This window comes from Macaca mulatta, chromosome 3 (genome assembly GCF_049350105.2).
Source record: "Macaca mulatta isolate MMU2019108-1 chromosome 3, T2T-MMU8v2.0, whole genome shotgun sequence".
Lineage (NCBI taxonomy): Eukaryota > Metazoa > Chordata > Mammalia > Primates > Cercopithecidae > Macaca > Macaca mulatta.
In genome coordinates this window covers 18,766,457-18,788,437 of record NC_133408.1, presented here as the reverse complement: position 1 = coordinate 18,788,437, position 21,981 = coordinate 18,766,457, and the positions used below count along the sequence as shown (strand labels likewise).

At 41.3% G+C, this 21,981-nt stretch overlaps 1 long non-coding RNA gene and 1 pseudogene across 1 annotated transcript in view; one reads left to right on the top strand and one right to left on the bottom strand.

Annotated features, from left to right (window-relative positions):
- LOC106997288 (uncharacterized) overlaps positions 1-21,981 on the bottom strand; it is a 276,798-nt gene that overhangs the window by 179,758 nt on the left and 75,059 nt on the right. The window lies entirely within an intron of this gene.
- On the top strand, positions 17,718-17,817 carry LOC114677204 (U6 spliceosomal RNA; annotated as a pseudogene).

The following is a 21,981-nucleotide window of genomic DNA, read 5'->3' as shown; positions in this document are numbered from 1 at the left end:
TCATCAGTTTAAGTAGTTGCTAAAAGTGACTTTCAGTAAATTGTAAATATTGGAAGTCTAAAATAAAATTGTTACTCAGATCCTTTAAATGTTTCCAATGGAATTTAAATTCCAAAGAAAGGTGATATTCATTACTGTTCACTTAAAGATATAAATGTACATGCTTACCTTGTTTTATAATGTTCCTTGAAGTCGCATTTCCATTCCATTTTCCCCCACAGAACTTTATGCTAATACAATAATATACTTGAAAGAATTTAACTAAATAAGTCTGTCATAATTCACCACAGAAAAGGGTATAAATTAACATTTTTTAAAAAGGTCCTTGACTATATAGGTTCAAATGTATTTTTTTAAGTTTTCTTTTGGGAATTATCATAATATGTCTTACTTAGTACACAATTGATCAAAACAATACAAACATATTTTAAATGTTAATAAATACATTTAAAATTTTAAATTTTAATGGAAAGCCATGTCAATGAAATGGGCAGGACTAGTCTGTTTTTTCTAATTAGTTAATCTTTCCATGAATGAATACTATTTATCAATAGAATGAGACAGAGGTTAATATCAATGTTGTTCTTTGTTTTAAAAATAGCACTGAAAAGACCTGTCCAAAAAAATGTATTTAAGTAGTTGAAAATAGAATCGATTTTATTATAGCAGTGTCTTTCAATTCTTTGAGCTGTTTTAGAGTTACATCCTAAACATAGCACGGTAGTCTAGCGCCAAAGATTATTTTCAAGCCAGACACAGTGGGTCATGCCTATAATCCCAGCACTTTGGGAGGCCAAGGCCTGTGGATCACTTGAGGTCAGGAGTTTGAGACTAGACTGGCCAACATGGCAAAATCCTGTCTCTACTAAAAATACAAAAATTAGCTGGGAGTGGTGGTGGGTGCCTGTAATCCCAGCTACTCAGGAGGCTGGAGCATGAGAATCCTTGTGCCGCTACAGTCCAGCCTGGGCAAGAGAGCAAGACCCTGTCTCAAAAAAAAAAAAAAAAATGTAACAAACCTGCACGTTGTACACATGTACCCTAGAACTTAAAAGTATAATTAAAAAAAAAAAGATTATTTGGAATATCCTAAGTAGGTTTTCAAATTTTATTCTGAGCAAAGAATTAAAAATCACTATAAAAGAATGCGGTCCCCAGTTATCAGATCAATTAGTTTTCTCAATATCAGTACTAGTTCATAGAGTCCCTTTGCTTGGGTTTTTCCACCATAGCAAGATAAGGAGTGAATCAAGGGATGGAGGTAGGTAGTTCATAGGGTCCCTTTGCTTGGGTTTTTCCACCATAGCAAGATAAGGAGTGAATCAAGGGATGGAGGTAGGAACACGAAAAGGGCAAATGTGAGGGGAAAAAATGAGCAAGAAACTCTGCAAGTCATAAGGGTGCCTATAGAGGGATGAGTCTGAGAAAAGAAAACATAGGGGATTTGAGCATCTGGAGGCTGATTTTGTTGACACTGTCTCAGTCCCCACGTACTCCCTTGGGAAGTCTATGCATCCCCAGGACACCCACACATTTACACTTCAGTGGCTTTGGAATAATTGTATAGTCCCAAAGTCTTTCTTAGTTTTGCCTTGTGAAATTCAAAGGCCAAGCTTTTGAAACCCAAAAACTAAGAATTAACTCTTTGGTTTGGTTATATCATCCTCAGGACAAGTTAGTAAAACCTAATGCCCAGGCAGCTGCCTGGAAAGGAGGGAAGGACACAGGACAAATAGTTTCCAGGAATAAAAAATACATTAGCTAACCTTTCAAAGTTGCACCCTGTGTGCTCAAAATAACAAAGGAGCCACTTCCATTATGGATGCTATAGAATTCATGAAGTTCAATCATTTAATTTGGGCCTTTGGTTTGTAGATTTAAGATTTAGTGCAGAAGAAAAGAAGAGCATATAATGTATTAATTTGCAGGGATGTTAAAAATGTCTGTACATGGACTCATTAGATAACTCTCAATGTGTAGGTAAATTTTATGTTCAAATAGGACCACTTATTTATCAGCCTGATTTCTCTGGGAAAAAAATCAATTCAGACCAGACCTGTTTCATTCAAGTAAGCCTGAGGGCTTGTGTGTGTATGCATACATATAATAATCTGAAGCAGTCTGCTGCTATTTAATTATAGCAATACATGTGACGACGGAAACACAGATTGGAGCGATTCAGGGCCATGAGCCAAGGAATGCAGGGTGACGATTTTAGCCCAGCAAGGCCCATTTCAGATTTGGGACCTCCAGAACTAGACAATAACAAATTTGTGTTGTCTTAAACTCTAAGTTTGTGGTAATTTGCTACAGTGGCAATTGGTAACTAATTCAGTGCCCTAATAAAATGACATGTCTTTACAAATTAACCATGTAGACACATTCCATTATCATCCTACATTGAAAGTATTTAATGTCCCCTAAAATAAAATTCCATTTTAATAATTATCACCTATGACTTTTGATTGCCCTAAGTAATCTAATATAGATAAGAAAATAAGTGTTCCACCAGGCTAGGCCCAAAGGAAATTGACAGGGCTGAGCAGTAGAAATCAGGAGTTATTAGAAATCATGTGGCCTCCCTAAAGGGTGGGAAATTTATCAACTGTGCTTTTCTTTCCTATTCAAGTGATTATGTTTGCCCAGAAATCCATGAACATGGAGGAACTCTAAGTATGTCTTCGGTAGGCAAATACTTGTTTTCTTCTAAACTCATGATGTAGAGGGAATGATTAAAAGCTACAGACCACAGGGGGTGGAAAAGTATTAGCTTAAAAAAATGGATCCAATCCAAATGTCACGGGCCGGCTTGAATTTTGGTGAACCTAATGATTTTTGAAAAATGTCTGTTAAAACTGTTCTCCATGCCAAGCTCCAGGGTAAAACCACAAGTAGGAATTGATCTGTTGTATTTTATAAAATCCAAATGCTGTTTTTCTGATTTAAATACTTCTTTAACAGATTCTGAAATAGGACACAAGGGAAGAAATTGAGACAGTACATTTTAACCTTCTTAAGCTGCCAGGACACAGATCTCTCCCTCTTTCCCTCCAGAAGGGATCAAGCAGTGACTCCTGGAGCTGTGACTCCTGGTGAGGGGCTAGTCATACAGTGTCCATTCCTAGACCATGCTTTAATCACGGCCAGGAACACTGAAGCTTTGGGACTAAGAGTGTACTCACTTAGTTTCCCTGAATTGAGAACGCGTGAGAAAAAGCAAAGGGTACCCAAATTCTTGTGGCCTTATTAACGCTTTCTGGAAAGTCTTTAATCATTTAATCATCTTCTAGGTTTCTCTGTCTCTGCTTCTTGCCAAAATAACATGGGCAGGTGAGAAAGCCTGTAGTTCTCCTCTTCAAGTAACCTCAAAATTTAGTTGCTGCTTAAGCCCCAAAATTCCTCCTTTGCATGAACTTGAGATGTTCATCCCTGAGATCTAGGCCTTGAATGGGAATGGTTTTAATAGGAGCAAATGGCAAAGCCAAGACAGTGGCCTAGGAAATGTCTGTGAATGGGCTTAGAGGTAAAGGCACCTCAAAGCACATAAGCCTCCACTAAGTCCTATAGCAGCGCCTAGAAAGAGCGTGTGCATTTTTGCTGATAGCAGCGGGACTGGAAGAGCACTGTCTCAGGCAAAGCTGGATCCCAACTGTTTCACTTGCAGAAATGCCTACAGCAGGGGTGTCCAATCTTTTGGCTTCACTGGTCCACACTGGAAAAAGAGAACTGTCTTGAGCCACACATAAAATACACTAACACTAACGATGCTGATGAGAAAAAATTTTAAAAATCACAAAAAAGTTTCATAATGTTTTTAAAAAGTTTATAACTTTGTTTTGTGCTGTATCCAAAGCTGTCCTGGGCCATGTGTGGCCCACAGGCTGTGGGTTGGACAAGCGTGGCCTACAGAAATTCTTGCAAGAAACAAATATCTATGGAGAGTGTTCATGTTGAGGTTTTTAGAAGAGGGGTTGGTGAGTGATAAACAACACACCATGCCCTTTCCCAGTTTTTCTAATTAAAAAATAATTGGGAAATAATGCCAAAAGAAAAACACATGGAGAACAAACTGTCATCTTTACGACCAACATAGGGAAGGTCAGAGAATCCACTGACATCTGAGGGGCAAAGGGCTTCCTAAGACTGAACACGACATTAGCCAGACCTACCCAGCTGTACTAGTTATCTATTGCTTTGTAACAAAACCCCTCAAAGCTAAGCAGCTTAAACAAACATTGCCGGGGGTAGTGGCTCAGACCTATAATCCCAGCACTTTGGGATGCAAAGGCAGGAGGATCACTTGAGCCCAAGAGTTCAAAACCAGCCTGGGGAGCACAATGAGACCCCATCGCCACAAAAAAATATTTTTAATTAGCCAGGTATGGTGGGATGAGCCTGTAGTCACAGCTACTCAGGAGGCTGAGGTGGCAGGATTGCTTGAGCCTGGGGGGTCAAGGCTGCAGTAAGCCATGATCATACCACTGCACTCCAACCTGGGCAAACCTTGTCTCAAACATACACACACACACACACATACACACACACACACATATTTATTTTCTCACAATTTCTATGGATCAGGGATCTAGGTACAGCATGGCTTCTCTGGCTCAGGGCCTCTCACCAGGCTATACTCAAGATGTTGGCCAGGGCTGTGGTCACATCGAGGCTCCACTGGAAGAGGACCTGCCTCCACACTCACTCATGCGGCATTGGCAGGAATTAGTTCCTCACAGGCTACTGAACTGAGGCCTCAGTTTCTTGCTGGCTGTTGGCTTGGAGACGTGAGTCCTTGCTATGTGGACCTCTCCATAGGGCTATTTAGAACATAGCAGCTTGCTTCCTTCTGTAGCTGGGCTCCAAGACAGCAAGAAAGAGAGGCCTGCAAGCCAGAAGTCACAATGTTTTACAAGGTAACCTCAGAAGTCATATCTGACACTTTTGCTACATTCTGTTTGGTAGAAGCAAGTCACTAAGTCCAGCCACATTCAAGAGGAAAAGATCACACACGTGTGTGAATATTATAGGGGCCCTTCTCAGAGGCAGCCCACCATGACAGACAAGTCAAGCAGTGCTCTGGGAGGACTGGAGGCCTCCCTCTACCCCATCCCAGCAGAAAAAGCTCATGCTCCCTATAAGAAGCCTGCCCATGGGTGAAATGACAGAGGATGGGATACACGGTACATGCTGTGTCATACCCATCAATTGCATAAATAAATCCTGCATGAGGGAGGAAGTGGTAGAGAGAGGCTATAAGCCTTAGGCTAAAAAAGTTGGGGGAAGGGAGAAGAGGGAAGGAGCAGACCTTTTCAAATCGAAAGAATCATTAGGAGTAAGGAATGAGAACCACCTAACTCTCACAATACCCTGTTTATATTATGATGCTCAATTTACATATAAAGAACTTGAAGCTTATAGAGCTTGAGTAACCCAAGGTCACATAGATCCTATGTAATGGAGCTAGAATCTATAAATATCCAATTTCTGAAAAAGTGCCATATTCTGTGTTATAATTATACGTCCCATACTCAGAATCTGCTGGGAAGCAGCTATCTGATGAAGACATTCATACTTGCCCATGAAAATGTCCCATTTCAGGAATGATGCTGCCTCATTCTCTCTGTGTCCTTAGATGTCCCCTACATCTAAAGTTTTATGAAACAATGGCTTGGCCAGGAAACAAAATACACACCTGGCTTAGAAGTAAGCAGTCCCTTCATGACATAGGGCTAGAGAGAAAAGAGAAAAAAAGAGAAGTGAGCAGTCCCTGGAGCTACCTGCAAGCTGTCTGGGAACTCTACAGAGCACCCTAGGACTGCACAGCCTGTGCCTGCAGCCATGAACCTTGCCAGGAGCTGGTAGCCCACACAGAGGTGGTGACATGCAAGGCAGCTTGTCCAGAGTCCCTGGGTGGCACGTGTCACTCCTAGAAACCTAGCAGGTCAGAAAAGCATTGCTTTGAACTTGAGACAAGATACTTGCTTTCATCAGCCACCCAGCCTCTCCTGCCTTTTTGTTCTAGGAAGCGGGCTAAATCACCGATGGTGACACTTGGCTTCCTGCTGCCTTTGAGGTACAGGGCTGGACAGTGGCTATTTCTAGCCCTACATGCTGCACAGAGGGAGAATGCCCAGGGACCATCGTCTCTTCAAGATGTCATGTCCTGTGTTAAAGAGAATGGGAAAAATATTTACTTGAATGGCTGTATAGTTATATGTGTACCATCATAGTGTCCTTTATTAAATGGTATTTCAGTACCTATTGTGTGCCAGGCACTGTGATGTGTGCTGAGGGTCACTGATGAATAAAGCAGAAGACTTGTGTGCCAGGAGCACACATGGTCTCGTGTGAATTCCCAAAGATAATACAGCATATGCTGGCATCAAGGGATGTCCCAGGTCACGTAGCATCTCCTAGGATGGACCGCATATGTGAAGGCAGAAGACTGTGGGTTGTGGACGTCACTATCAATTTCCCTCTCTGAGACCCAGTTCACTAAGTTGCTCTTCCCTCGCCCAGAACAAAAGAAGGCTGTAGGCAGGAGGAATGGATGTAAGCATGAAAGGGACTGGTAGGGAGGCCACAGGTAGGGATAAGGGAACTTGTGTAAATAATGTTTCCCAAGGAGACGACAGAAAGGATGACCAGTACATATCCAGCGTGTGCACCCAAATCATCAGAGATCTCCACTCTTCAGAGGAAAATATCCTGTCTGAACAAGAAAAACCTTGATTTCTGCTGAGTCTCAGACCTGACCATTATTCCCTTCTCCCAAATGTCCTTCAAAATCCTCTCCCTGCCTCTAGATAAAATTTTGCTTGTCGGTAGGTAGTACCCAGGTACCTCCAGAACAAGCACTGTGCGATAGTGAAGCTTCACTGGGGTCAACTTGGGCTCTACTCATCACACCTCCCAAACAAAAACATTAAGAATAAGCAGTGATATTGTTTACACAAATTGTGTGGCCTTCCGTTTCCCTGCTCGTAGCAGAATTCCTCTTAGATAACACTGGCTTTGTTTCTCGGCTGAGCATCCACAACAGTGTCCAGCTGAAAATCCCATCATGTACCCTAAGAATCCAACAGCTGCCTCTCCCTGGGCCATATATGCAGGTCTCATGATAAAGGAACCAGTGATGCACTTGTGGACCTCTCTACAGTTGAACTTGAACATGTATTTCCTCCACCCGCACCTTACATTTCCCTCTCCTTTTCTCTGTGGGTCACTAGTGTTTTGACTTAAGTTGCCTACCCACCACCCCCAACCCCATTTTTCTCACACACAGGAGTTTTGCCCCATGTAACCTTTTGGTAGCCTGCTTGCTGTCCTTTGCAAGCCACTGTTTAGTCTTCCTCTGCGACAGCCTCTCCCCACCCCCTTCCCAGCAACGGCAGCGCTATTGCTGATCCTTTTCCCCTTCACACTAATCTTCCAGCAATCTCCATCCACAGATGTCTGTTCTAACATTTCTTGGTTCATTTAGGAATGGTTCATTCACCCACTTCCCCAGCAACAGCAGCCCTATTGCTGATCTTTTTTCTCCTTCACACTAATGTTGCACCAACCTCCATCCACAGATGTCTGTTCTATTATTTCTTGGTTCATTTAGGAATGGAGAAAAGCCATTATCATCTTTCCTGGGAGAGGGTATTAACATCGGATGCCATTGCAGACCTCCTATTACTGAAATACTATAGTAATCAACCCTTCTAAGTTCAAGATCTATAATATCCATATCAGGAGCTCAAAATGAAACTGAGCCACTCACATTTGTTTCACACACCTGCCTGATTATCTTAGGAACATAAAGTAGACAGTAGCCCCCCGAAGAAGAAACCCAAGTTTGCAAACAGGCGGAGTTCACTGAAAACAGTTTAGACTCCACACAGAGACACATTGCATATATTTACAAATATAACTTTTAAACTCTGACAGCACGAGTACACCATTGAAATGTTTTCATCTCTGTTTTTTATATCTGTTGTCTGCCACAGCATGTCTGCTTTCGACTATAATCAGAAATTTGGCAAGACGACTTTTTAAAAATATTTTACTTATTTATAATTTGCAGTCATATTTATAATGGTGAAAAGGTGAGTTGGTAAAATAATTTACCCTGAGCTCCTCATCAAAAATAAATGTTTATAAATAAATTGTTTTTACATGAAGTGAAGGAGCAGTGAGGAACTTTGATATGACCTGTAGAATAATCCTGATTGAACCTATGCCACAGCTTTGATCAGCTCTGTGATGGTGTGCTGCCTAAGTACCTCATTGAAATGGGTGGGTCTCATCATGAGTCAACAAAAGCTTTCTATCTGAAGAATCATCAGTTCCAACCTTTCTAAATGTGGCAGTGTGCATGCTCAGCATTGAGACAACTTTGGTGTCTGCTTATAAAGACAGACTTTTATCCATTAAATATTGCTCTGTAACAAACCATCCCAAAGCATAATGGCCCAAACAACAATCACTTGCATAACTCATGGTTCTGGAGGTCAGCAAGTCAGAGTGGGACAAACTGTGTGGTTCTGTACTCAGCTGAGTTCCCTCGGGCATCTGTGATCAACTGTGGGTTGGTCAGGTGGCCCTGCTTCTGGAAGTTGGCCAGCTTCAGTGGGGGCTCCTCGGCTCTGCTTCATATGGTCTCTCATTCCCCAGCAGGCTAGTCTGGGCATGGCTTCATGATCTTGCCAAGGTTCCGAGAGAGAATAGAAGTGTATGAGGTCTTCTGGGGCTATGTTGGTTTTCTGTTGCTGCATAACAATCTCTACAAACTTAGCACCTTAACACAACAGTCATTTACTAGCTCACGGTTCTGTAAATTGGAAGTCTAGTGCAATAGGACTGAGTTTTCTACCCTGAGTATCATGAGGATGAAATTATGGTGTCACCTGGGCTAAGTTCTTAGCTGGAGGCTCTGGGGGTGAAAATGTGCTTCCAATCCCATTCTTGGTGTTAGCAGAATTCAGTTACTTGTGGTTGTAGGACTGAGGTCCCTGGTTCCTTGCAGGCTGTCAGTGAGAGGCCACTTTCAGCCACTAAAGATGACCCACATTCCTTATCGCAAAGCTCCCTCCATCTCCAAGACAGTCAGGGTATGTCAAGTTCTTCCCATGTTTCAGACCTTGGACTGCCTGTCTCTGACCACTAGACTCAGATTTAAAGAACTCATGTGATGAGGTCAGGTCTACCCAGATAACCTCCCTATCTTATGCTCAATGGATTTGGAAAGGTGGCTATATCTTCAAAATCCCTTTTGCTACATAACATAACATAATCACAAGAGTAATAGCTCATCATATTCACAAGTGCCGACCACAGTGAAGGCAAGGAGATTCCACAAGAGTTAAGGGTCATGGTGGAATTCAGCCTCCTGCAGAAGTCTGGGCTTGACTGGCTCATTGGCCCTTCTACCCCATACTGAAAACTAAAGCAGATCAGCCCAAGTTAAAATGGTGAGAAAACAGATTTTACCTTTTGATGGAAGGAGCTACAAGGGTACATTACAAGGAGGGTAGACACAAGGAAGGGGTATAGGATTGACATCAGATCTTGCAATCTGCTACAGACAGGATATATGAAACTTACAAAATCCAGGCAGCTCAACGCCTTACGACAGCTCTTGCTGCAACAAGGTGGCCTGCAGAGACAGCCCATTTCTAGTTATTAGGATGAGAATATGGAAGGACAAGCAAGAAACGTCAGGCCCACACTGTCCCTGAAGTAGGCTAACCCACCTCTATTTCCTTGCTGCTTCACTTCACAAAGCCCAACTATCTTTGCTTCCTGGTCTTTCATTAGTGCAATAGAACAGCAAATCAGGATACTTTCACAGTTCTCTTAAGTGAGTCTAGAAGTGGGGGGCTGCTTGTTAACAAACTTGAAGCCTGAGTATGCTAATATCCTTTCAGTGGCCAGACGCGGTGGCTCATGCCTGTAATCCCAACAATTTGGGAGGCCGAGGTGGGCAGATCACCTGAAGTCAGGAGTTCGAGGCCAGCCCGGCCAACATGGTGAAACCCCACCTGTACTAAAAATACAAAAATTAGCTGGGTGTGGTGGCGCATGCCTGTAATCCCAGCTACTCAGAAGACTGAGACAGGAGAATCACTTGAACCTGGAAGGCGGAGGTTGCCGTGAGCCGATAGCGTGTCACTGCACTCCGGCCTGGGCAACAGAGTGACACTCTATCTCAAAAAAACAAAAAATAATATCCTTTCAGAAACCTGCTGGCTGTGTTTGGATACAATTAAAAAAAAAAAAAAAAGGATGAGAGAGGCAGGTGCAAAGGAAATAAAAGTCACAACTGATCCAGTTGGGGAACTCAGAATTGACAGATAGGTGTCCTTTCATTTATTGATATTTTGAGATTCACAGGGGTTTAAACTTTATTCTTCTAAGACTGAATAGTTTCCACCTCCCTTCCATATATAAAATTCAAGCAGCTGGGGAGATTTAAAAGAGGCTCTCCATAAACTCAGAAGTACAACGAGACAAGGGTCCCAGTAAATACAAAATGATTGGGGTTGGGGAGGCAGATTTTCTATCTTCAGTGAAGTTTTGTTGGTTGGTTGGTTTTTGAGTGAGGGTCTCACTTTGTCGCCCAGGCTGGAGTGCAGTGATACAATCTTGGCTCACTGCAACCTCTGCTTCCAGAGTTTAAGCGATCCTTGGGCCTCGGCCCCCCAGGTAGCTGGGACTACAGGTGTGAACCACCCCGCCCAGGTAAGTTTTGTATTTTTAGTAGAGATGGGGTTTCACCATACTGGCCCGGGTGGTCTTGAACTCCTGGCCTCAAGTGATCTGCCCACCTCGGCCTCCCAAAGTTCTGGGATTACAGGCATAAGCCACCACGCCTAACCCCTCAGTGGAGTTTATCCACTTATTATAAAATGTTTTTGAGCCTTTAGAGGCAGAGCCAGAGAAAACAAGACTTCAAAAATCTGCCCCTTTTTTTTCTTTAGAAGTGCTGAAATCATAGCCTACTTGTGTTTCAATGGGGTTTCAGAGCTTAGTTAGTATATAGAATGTTAAAAGAAGAAGAAGAAGAAGAAGAGGAGGAGGAGGAGGAGGAGGAGGAGGAGGAGGAGGAGGAGGAGGAGGAGGAGGAGGAGGAAGAAAAGCTGCTGTATGATTCCCCAGCCGCCTTAGAAATGTGCACCAAGCTTACAATGAAAACTTGTAAGGAGCATATATTTCTTTCAAGGATTCTCAAGAGCTCTGGAGAACTGTGCCTTTCTCTACAAACATCACTTCACTGCCCTCACATCTCAGTTAAATGGGCTAAATTCACCAAGCCCTGCTTAACTTCACAAGCCAGGTCTGCCAGAACCCTGGGAGGTTTCCATTGCTGATTGGCAGCTAGCCAGTAATATTATACACACAGAATGCAAGGGTGAGAGGATGACCTGCGAAGCAAAGAATCGTGTTCAGGGAAAAACACAGGAAGGGGCAGGCTGGGAGCAAACACTGCAAAGCCAATTGCAGCGCGTTTTCGTTTGTTTGGAGAGGGCATTATGGGAGGGCTGGAGGATTGTTTCTTAGCTTCTTCCAATGACAGTCAGATAATTGCTGCAAGTGGAGAGCTCAGAATAGCAACAATTTGCTGACACACGAGGGCCCCTCTTTACGTATTCATCTTTTTTGTCACCTTCCACTTAGGTATGTGTTATTGAAGCAGCAATGGACACGTTGAACTTTCTTTTTCAGAAAGCTATTAGCTTAGCTGGTGGTCTGTATTATTTCCACATTTAAGCAATAAAGCAGTGTTTCTTTGTAAAAATCTGACTTTTTTCAGTTAAGTTTGTTGCCAGATCTCCCAAAAAGACAGCTGAAGTCTATTACATATGTTGATCGCTATTATTGGGAGAAGGTGTTGGCAACCTTTTGAGTGGGGAGTGATGTTGCCAATGTGTTTTTCCAACAAGGTAAGGATGAGACAAGATAAAGGGCAAGGAAGGGGGAAAGGGTGCTGATGTGGACACAGAACAGTTCCCTCTTGCTGTCCTCCCTATGCTTTCCATCAACGTCAAGTGTCTCTTGTAAACACCAGCAGGGACAATTCAATCTGCCCATCTCTGACACTTGGGTCTCCCTTTCAGAAACTTCTCTGTGACCTGGGAAACAGTCCCAAGGAGAAGCCAAGACCCTGGGCCTTGACCCTGGGCCTTTACTCTGGGGGCTCCTCATGCAGGTCACTGCCCCACTCCCTGAACTCCGAAACAGTAGAGCTTACCTCCTAGGAAAACCTCCCAGAGGACGGCTCTAGTCCCCAACACTTCTGTGCTTGCAACATTTCTTACCCTGTAATAATACAAAAACTCTCACATTTAAATGCATTCATTCAACAGAGGCCAATTTCAGCACAAGTACTTCTGGGGCACTTGTGTTTGCAATGGGGACAAAACAGACAGTTGGCGTCCGTGGGAAGCTTAATCAGAGTCATTTTAATGCATTTTGCTTTCAATTAGCTTTTTCTGAATAATTCTATGACCATATTGAAATCGTGAGTGACATCCTGAAATATACCTACACTGGATTGTAAACCACAATGAAAAAAATATATAAATGTCGCCCTTTCCAGAAGCTCATGTGTACTTAAAGTGAAACCAAAAAAACCTAAATTAGGTATTCGCAGATACCCTTCCGGGAAATTCGCGAGAGCAGCAAAAGTATACTGACATGCATATTTCTGACCCCATTTGATGACCTAAAACTTTTCCTCCCTCTTCACTTTCTATTGCTGAACCACAGTATTTTCCTGCTTGGCACAGATGAAGAACACAGGTCCTTCTGTTTTTGTTTTTCCCACTGAGGCTATGAAATTGGCCATTCAGTTATTACAGTAAGGATTAGTCAGGACATTTCAAGCACAACTAATTAAAGAAGTGTTTTCTGAAATTAAGATATTTTTGTTTAATTACATTAGAAGGAACTAAATATAATACGGTATGGATAAAAACAGAATTACTCAGAACTGAGGGAAAAAAATAAGTTGTGAGAAAATGTTAATAAGATCTGAATAAAGTGAATGCCATCTTCCTAGCATTTTTTCCGTAAACTTCATCAGTTGGGAGAAAACTAAATCTTCAATATTAAAAACAAGTCTTATGAGCAAAAATTGCTGTCTGGTCACCCTCTAGAGCAGGGCGCTATCTAAACAGAACTTTCTGTGATGATGGAAAGATTCTCTATCTGTGCTGTCCCTATAGCCAAGAGCCCTAGGTGCCTATTCAAATTTAAATTAACTAAAATTCAATAAGATTAACAATTCTGTTTTTCAGCGACAGCAGCCACATTTTAAGTGCTCAAAAACAACACATGGCCAGTGTCTACCATATTGGACAGCACAGTTCTAGAAGCCAGGAAAGAAGGTTAAATACACAGTGAAAATACACACCCGAGGTTTTCCAAACACGAGTAGAAATGGGAAATTCTTCCCAAAAGACCTCTATGGAGCATGAGAAGAAAGGTCTACTTTGTATCATCTGGAGGACTTTTTCCTCTTTCCATCAAGTTTCAGCCAATAATTAAAACAAGTTAGCAATATTTTTCACCCCAACACCTTGTGCAAATTCTCGTCTTCCCCCAAAGAGTTCCCTTGATACGCATTTTAACACACCCTGTCCATAGAAAAAGCACTTTCCAAACACCCAGTGTATGTTCTTCATGTAAATTCACTTTTCTGATCATTTTAGTAAATTTATAATGGAAATTCTCACTACTTAAAGCCTATCTATATCTTAGCAACCACAGTTTCCAAAGCTATTCCATGAAGCAGGTTTCTCTATTTACTTTTGTCTATTTGTGTAGCCCAACCACGCAATAAGATTTTCAAACTGGCCAAAACACATGAAAATAGACAAAGTCCTTTATTGTGTGGGTAACCCATTGGAATGTTTTATTCCCTATGAGAGCTGACATAAAGCAGGAATTCAAATGACACTGGGTTAAAACCCGATGGCCAACTGCAGATTCCAGCCTACTTTTCAGTCAGTTGGCTATCATAGCTTCCATATGGGCAATAGCGATTGTTTATTAATTAATCCATGCAAAATACATCAAATCTAGTTGGAGAGGATTTTTTTTTTTAATTTTATTTTCCATTCAACTTTTGTTTTTGTTTTTGTTTTTTCTTTTCTTTTTTTTTTATTATTATATTTTAAGTTCTAGGGTACACATGCATAATGTGCAGGTTTGTTACATATGTATATTTGTGCCATGTCGGTGTGCTGCACCCATCAACTTGTCATTTACATCAGGTATAACTCCCAATGCAATCCCTCCCCCCTCCCCATGATAGGCCCCAGTGTGTGATGTTCCCCTTCCCAAGTCCAAGTGATCTCATTGTTCAGTTCCCACCTATGAGTGAGAACATGCAGTGTTTGGTTTTCTGTTCTTGTGATAGTTTGCTGAGAATGATGGTTTCCAGCTGCATCCATGTCCCTACAAAGGACACAAACTCATCCTTTTTTATGGCTGCATAGTATTCCATGGTGTATATGTGCCACATTTTCTTAATCCAGTCTGTCACTGATGGACATTTGGGTTGATTCCAAGTCTTTGCTATTGTGAATAGTGCCGCAATAAACATATGCGTGCATGTGTCTTTATAGCAGCATGATTTATAATCCTTTGGGTATATACCCAGTAATGGGATGGCTGGGTCATATGGTACATCTAGTTCTAGATCCTTGAGGAATCGCCATACTGTTTTCCACAATGGTTGAACTAGTTTACAGTCCCACCAACAGTGTAAAAGTGTTCCTATTTCTCCACATCCTGGAGAGGATTTTTATGGGAGGGAAAAGGTACCCTTTCTTCACCAGCCTTGGCTTCATGCTGAAGTATTGCACAACTACAGTGTTGTCATAAGCTTAGAATTCAAATGATGCCAAAAACTATCAAAAGCAACCTGCAATCTTTACCTGACCCAGAAGTTTACAAGATTGAATTCCTAGAAATTATTTGCTTTATTCTTCTGAAGTCTGCTTAAGTCTAGACAGGCAAGAAAGAACCTAGCAGATCAATGCCTCTCAAGGGAATTGATCCCAGTCAGGCGCAGTGGCTCATGCCTGTAATCCCAGCACTTTGGGAGGCCGAGGCGGGCGGATCACAACGTCAGGAGATTGAGACCACCCTGGCTAACACAGTGAAACCCCATCTCTACTAAAAACACAAAAAATTAGCTGGGCGTGGTGGTGGGCGCCTGTAGTCCCAACTACTTGGGAGGATGAGGCAGGACAATGGCGTGAACCCGGGAGGTAGAGCTTGCAGTGAGCCGAAATCGCGCCACTGCACTCCAGCCTGGGCGACAGAGCGAGGCTCAAAAAAAAAACAGGGAATTGATCCCTTCTGCCCAACTTCCTGGGTAGAGTGGCCTTGAGTGAACCATATTCAGAATTAGCTCCTGTGGAACTTGACTATGGAAAAATATGTTAATAAATACATTTTTGAAAATTATTTAATGCATATTTTTGGACACAGGGCACTGTTGATAACTGTACATATGCTTTACCTCCAATACAATTACTACTATAACTTACTTCCTCAGTTGGTTTCTGTTTGGTTAACATACACATGCGTTAGCTCCAAGATAACTGAAGAGCATTTCCATGCTTACCAGGCCAGCTCTAAACCAAGCACAATCTCAAATCTAAACTCTTATTCCTAAAGTTGAATCATACCAGATGGGTCCCATGGGAAGAAATGAGATATGTCCAGGCCAACATCATGATTAGACCCATCTCCAATGTCACACTCACAAGTCGGTTTCCTAACCCACTCAACCCAACATTTTACCTCCAAAAGACGACACAAGATCATGCTTGAAACATATGGAGACAGCATCAGCATGGAGTTTTAAAAGGGGAGGGAAAATGTTTGTATTAGGCGTTCAAACCTAATACATAAAGAGGTTTCTTTTTCTAACTTTTATTTTAAGTTCAGGGGTGTATGTGCAGGTTTGTTATATAAGCAAACCTGTGTCATGGGGGTTTGTTGTACAGATTATTTCATCACCCAGGTAATTAAGCCTAGTACCCATTGGTTATTTTTCCTGATCCTCTCCCTCCTGCCACCCACAACCCTCTACAGGCCCCAGTGTGTGCTGTTCCCCTCTATGTGTCTCTGTGTTCTCATCATTTAGTGAGAACATGTGGTATTTGGTTTTCTGTTCCTATGTTAGTCTGCTAAGGATACTAAGGCCTCTAGCTTCATCCATGTCCCTGCAAAGGACATGATCTCATTCCTTTTTATGGCTGCATAGTATTCCATGGTGTATAAGTACCACATTTTCTTTATCCAGTCTATCATTAATGGGCATTTAGGTCAATCCCATGTCTTTGCTATTTTGAATAGTGCTGCAGTGAACATGTGTGTGCCTGTGTCTGTATAATAGAGTGATACATATTTCTTCCTTTGGGTACATACCTAGTAACGGGATTGCTGGGTCAAATGGTATTTCTGTCTTTAGGTCTTTGAGGAATCACCACAAGAGAGAGCCTTCTTTAGAGGGAAAGCAAGCCTGGGTTTGAGGATGTGTCGGCAAACTATCGCTCAGGACTAAATCTGCCACCTGTTTTTGTAAATAAAATATTTACAAAACACAACCATGCCCGTCTGTATATGTATTGTCTATGGCTGCTTTCAGGGTAAAATGGCAGCACTGAGAAGCTTGGACAGAGACCGTGTAGCCCATAAAGCTGACAATATTTACTATCTGGATGGACCTGTACAGAAAAAGTTTGCTGGTCCCTGGTTTAGAGTTGCACATTTGCTGAAAACAGTGATTATTGAACAGTTCCTTTATGTTTGCCACAGAGCACCATTTGTGCCTCAGTCTTAAAGCAACTCTACATCTCATCACTCTGCTGCCATAAGTTCTGAGAACAATTATTTCTTTGTTAACATTTGGTAAACTTATCTCTACAGACACGAAAGAAGGTTGGGAACATCTCTGAGGTTTAATTTCAAAACGTGTTTGAGTTTAACATGGGGATCCACCAAGTGCTGGTAGCTAGAATAATGATGTACTTATCCAGAGACTTTTCAAGGGGAGGTTACTGACTAGTGCTTTGTAGGACAGGCCATGAGAGTAAACTTGAAAAAAAAATGGGCATCATTCCTTTTCCAAGTTTTAACCATAAATGATCATTTTTTAAAAGGTTCCAGTAACTTACCCACAAGGAAAAAAAAAGGAAAAAAAATGGGGGAGGGAGATAACGACACAGTGGTTTTGTTCTAAAACAGTCATGTGCGATGTCATGGTGCCATCTACAGTATTTCAATATTTTCACCCAAACACCAGAATGTGAAGAAGCCCTATAGACACATGTCTATGTATTGAGGGAGAATAAATAGACTTTTATTTGCTAGCACAACAGCATAAGAAGGCTTTACGCTAAAATTTTCTCTGTGGTCACGGTCTTCTGTCTTCTTCTCCTATGCACCATTTTTAAGTTTATTCCATTTCTTGATAACTTCTTAAGTGCCATTGTGATAGTAAATGTTAAAATTAATGAATGTGCTGTACCTGGTAGGAGTGCAATGAAACTGTTCCAAAATGTTGGGGTTTAGTATCTGCTCACGTTCACACAAATGCAGTCACTATTGTCAAGTGCGCCGTAGTGGTGGAGTGTAGAACAGCAGGGATGAGACCCGAACGTCTGAAAAGTCAGTATTTTAAGAAGTCTTGGAAAATTTGGGGGTTGAAGAATCTAACAGGAGTGCTTGCTTCAGCAGCAATTTAGAGTAGATTAGCATGGCCTCTGCGCCAGGATGACATGCACATTCCTAAAAGTGTTCCACATTTAAAAAAAAAAAAATCTAAGGGCATGTGTACATTTGCTAGAGCTACCATAACAAAGTGCCAGAGACAGAGTCATTTCAACAACAGAAATTTATTTCTCACATTTTTCAGTCCATAACAGGAAATAAGGAGTTAAATAAAGCATTTGCTTCTATTGTTTGTACCTAAACTTAACAGAATACAGTAAGTAACAAGACACTGGGATGCAGGAAAGAAAAAAGAGAGAGAAGGAAGGAGAGAAGGTGAAGGGAGAATGGAAGAGAGGAAGGGAGGGAGGAAAGAAAAGTTTGGTGAATGATTGCAGTCTAAACTGGTTCAAACAAGAGATCTTATTTAATTAAGGAATTCAGCCCATCTATGCCTATTAGGAGGAGGAAAAAGCCTAAAGTAGAAGATGGTGAAAGTTGGATGACCCCAGCCATTAAGGCCATTCATCTTTAACTGTTAGGCTTGGATCATGCAAATGGCATCTGGTAGCTGCAAGGGTTGCTGTGGGTACTGAATGCTTTATTGTTCTGAGGCTATCATGGGACATATAGACCATGGACTACCACACAGACATAAAAAGGAACAAGATCATGTCCTTTGCAGAAACACGGATGGAACTGGAGGCTCTTATCCTCAGCAAACTAACACAGGAATAGAAAACCAAATACCACATGTTCTCACTAGTAAGTGGGAGCTAAATAATGAGAACTCATGGACAGAAAGAGGGAAATAGCAGATACTGAGGCCTACTTGAGGGTGGGGGCTGGGAAGAGGGAGAGGTTCAGAAGAGAAAAAACTATCTGATACTATGCTTAGTACCTGGGTAATTAAATAATCTGTATACCAAACTCCTGAGTCACAAGTTTACCTTTATAACAAACCTGCACATGTACTCCTGAACCTAAAATAAAAATTAAAATATTTCTCAAAAATAAATTAACAATTAAAAAAAAGAAAATAATGAGACAGTAAGTAGATCCTGGCAAAAACTGTCCCCAGAGTGTTCTTTTAAATTTGCACTACAGATGTAATCCAAGTTGAGTAAAATAGAAAAGCATGGATTTGCTGTTCCTGAAAGTCATTCGTGGTTAATTGCCGAACGCTTTCATCTGCAGTGTCTGTGGAAGGCTAGTAGAACCCTAAGTAGTTTTTCATTCTCTGACTACTCAACTAGAAAGGCATAAGAGGCAACTCACTCTATGATATTTCACTGTTTGGCCTCTCCTGTTCCAGAGTAGCAAAGGATTTTTGCACTTATCCACTAATTTATGATTTCTTCTTCATGAATGAAACAAGAGTCTCTATTTATTATGATTCCTGCCATGTATGAGGCTTGAGCTGGGTATTTTACATATATTATTTCATATGATAATCACCTTTCCAAACTCTTCAACCATATAAATGCATTACAGAGAGCTATTTTAGATAGACATGGTTATAAACACATAAACTATATAAAATCATATTTTGGAACCATTCTGTTTCGTGCTTTTAGAATATCTTACTATATGCCATAAATTAAAAACAGTAAATTATAAACCAAACAGTTGTATGGGGTTTTTTTTTTTTTTGGTCTTGTAGTTCTAGCTGAAGGAATACTGCACTTTAACTCACATGCTAATTAATTTTGTTCACAAATTTTGAATTACAAAATGCGTAGAGTCACAGACTCTAATTGGTATTAAAATAATTGGTATTAAAAATAATTAAAAATAATTTATATTTTTTCAACACCAATTTTCCCAAGACAATAACCGAAGCATACATACAGTAGCCACTATTGGTAAAAAATGTATTCCTCATTTATGGAAAAAGTGCAAATAAAGAATAATTGCTGTTTATAAGCATAATTCCAACGACTGCTGCCAGTGGGAGGCACAGTGATTTTGTGTTAGATTTCTAAGAGCTTACAAGATGGAACCTTGTGGTGTGCGCATTTAGTGGCGCAACACTGTCATCTGGTGGTCAATATGAGGTATTTCAGATTTTGAGAAATGTCTTTCTAGTCTCCTTTCACATACTTAGTCCCCAGAGAATCTGATTTGTACACACAGACATCATAGAATCTGCTTGTTATTTAAACAAGCAGATGGATGTTGTATGTGGTTGTTCTACGAGTTCACTGCCTTAGACCCGGACGAGAGGGGCCCTGCTCTGGCCCCGCCAGTTAGAGGGCTCAGTTCTGACCTCCCCTGTCTGCACCCCTCTCCACAGATCAAGAAGTCCTCAGACCCAAGAAAGTGCCCATCCAAAGCCAAGCCCTTTTCTTCCCTTTACCTGCCCTCTATCTCACCTCACCAGCAGTTCTACTTCCCTGCATCTTGATGAATGCTCTAATGCTCTCACGTTGCCTGAGGTTTTATGAATAATAGCGGGCTGCCACTTCCCAGATATCATTTGCATTTGAGCAGCTTCCCGACATATGACACGCCCCTTCCCAACAATAATGATGATGAAAGGAATTTTGAAGATGCAAAAACAGGCCCATGGGATAATTTTCTCACCCCCTTCAAATCCCACCCTAGCATGTATACAAAAACACAAGCATTTTCCAAACCTTAGCTCTCCGCTGCCACCTTCAGGACGATTTCAGTAACTGCAGGTACTGCAGCTGCTTAGCTAAAAAATACTAACACGCCCAGAAAGAGAAATCTGGCTGAATCTTGAAATAGAGCCAGGTGAGAAAGAAGTGGTTGACATTTAGTTGATGGTATTTTGCAAAATCTTGTAACATATTTTATTGGATACTCTATCAAATAATAGAATAATAACAATAGCTAACACCATATATAATGTAGATATGTGTAAGTAATAAAAACTGATAAAACGTTTTGTTTCATATGTATAACAAAACTATATGAATATAAAAATATGTATACATCCTACAGTAACAACAGCTGATACTTATTTGGAGCTTTTTCTGTGGCAGGCAGTATTCTGTATACTTCATCACTGTAAATACGTTTACATGTTTTGAAATGTCTCAATAACAACATGAGGTACATACTACTCTTAGTATGTTTCTTGCCCTTGGGGGACTCCTGTCTTTGCAGTGAGTCAGAAGATAATGAGAAAGCATAGACATAGTATTGCCCTGCATTCATTCAACAAATATCACCAAGCACCGAGAATGCAGAGATCAGTAAGACAAGCAAGGGCTTCGCTCACAACATTGTGTGCAGGTAGGGAGGAGAGCAACAGAAAATAAATATTTTTAAAGGAATATATGAGTGATAAATGTGGCTTATAAAATGTGTAACTATACTGGAAATCAAAATAGGGTGGCGTGATAGAAAGTGACTGAGAGGCTATCTTACATTGAGTGGTCCAAGAAGAGGTGATATTAAAGTAGGGCCAATCTAAAAAAAAAAAAAAAAACCATCTATATGATAATCTATGGAGAACATATGAAGAGCTAGTACTAAAACTTTGAGAGGGGAAGCATTTCAATATACTTGAAGAACACAAATAAGGCCACTGCCAGGGGTGAAGAAGGGAAGGGAGAGGGTGGAAGAGGGAGGGCTGAGAGTCAAACACAGCCACAGCATGGAGGGCTTGATAAGCCAGGGCTGTGCAGTGAGGTTTTTTACCACATGGGAAGAGAAGTTCTTAAAAGGCTCTGAGCCTATCAAAAAGATCACTCCGGCTGCTCCATGGAGACAGGAATTTATGGAGCAGAGAACGTAGAAGCAAGATACCCAGTTAGAAATCACGTGCAATAGAGGCTCAAGAGACACCGCCTTTCACTAGTAGCAATGGAAATGGACAGATCTAGAAGATCCAGGTATGTTGTGGCCATGGAGTGTACAGGTGTACCTGATGTTTTCAATGTGGAACAGAAGGGAAAACATGAACTGAAAGTCATGCTTAGATATGGGAATTGCTATGACCTGGGAGGAGAAAGATTCTGGGTGGAGAGAAGCAAATCTCGAGTTGTCCTGCAAGGCCCAGCTGGAGGAACCCATTCTGTCTTCCTGTTTCACCGTAGTCCAGCTATTGGACCTCACAGAGCCCTAATGTACTTATCTGTAAAAATGCAGCAGCAGGTTCCTGCCAGATCAGCTTCTCCGAGTCTTGTGGGATTTAATTGAAGTTGACACAGAATGACTTTAAAACCTTCCAAGTCAATGGTTAATGATGAAAACACATATGAAAATTAATTGGGTGATCCTGTGCAGAAA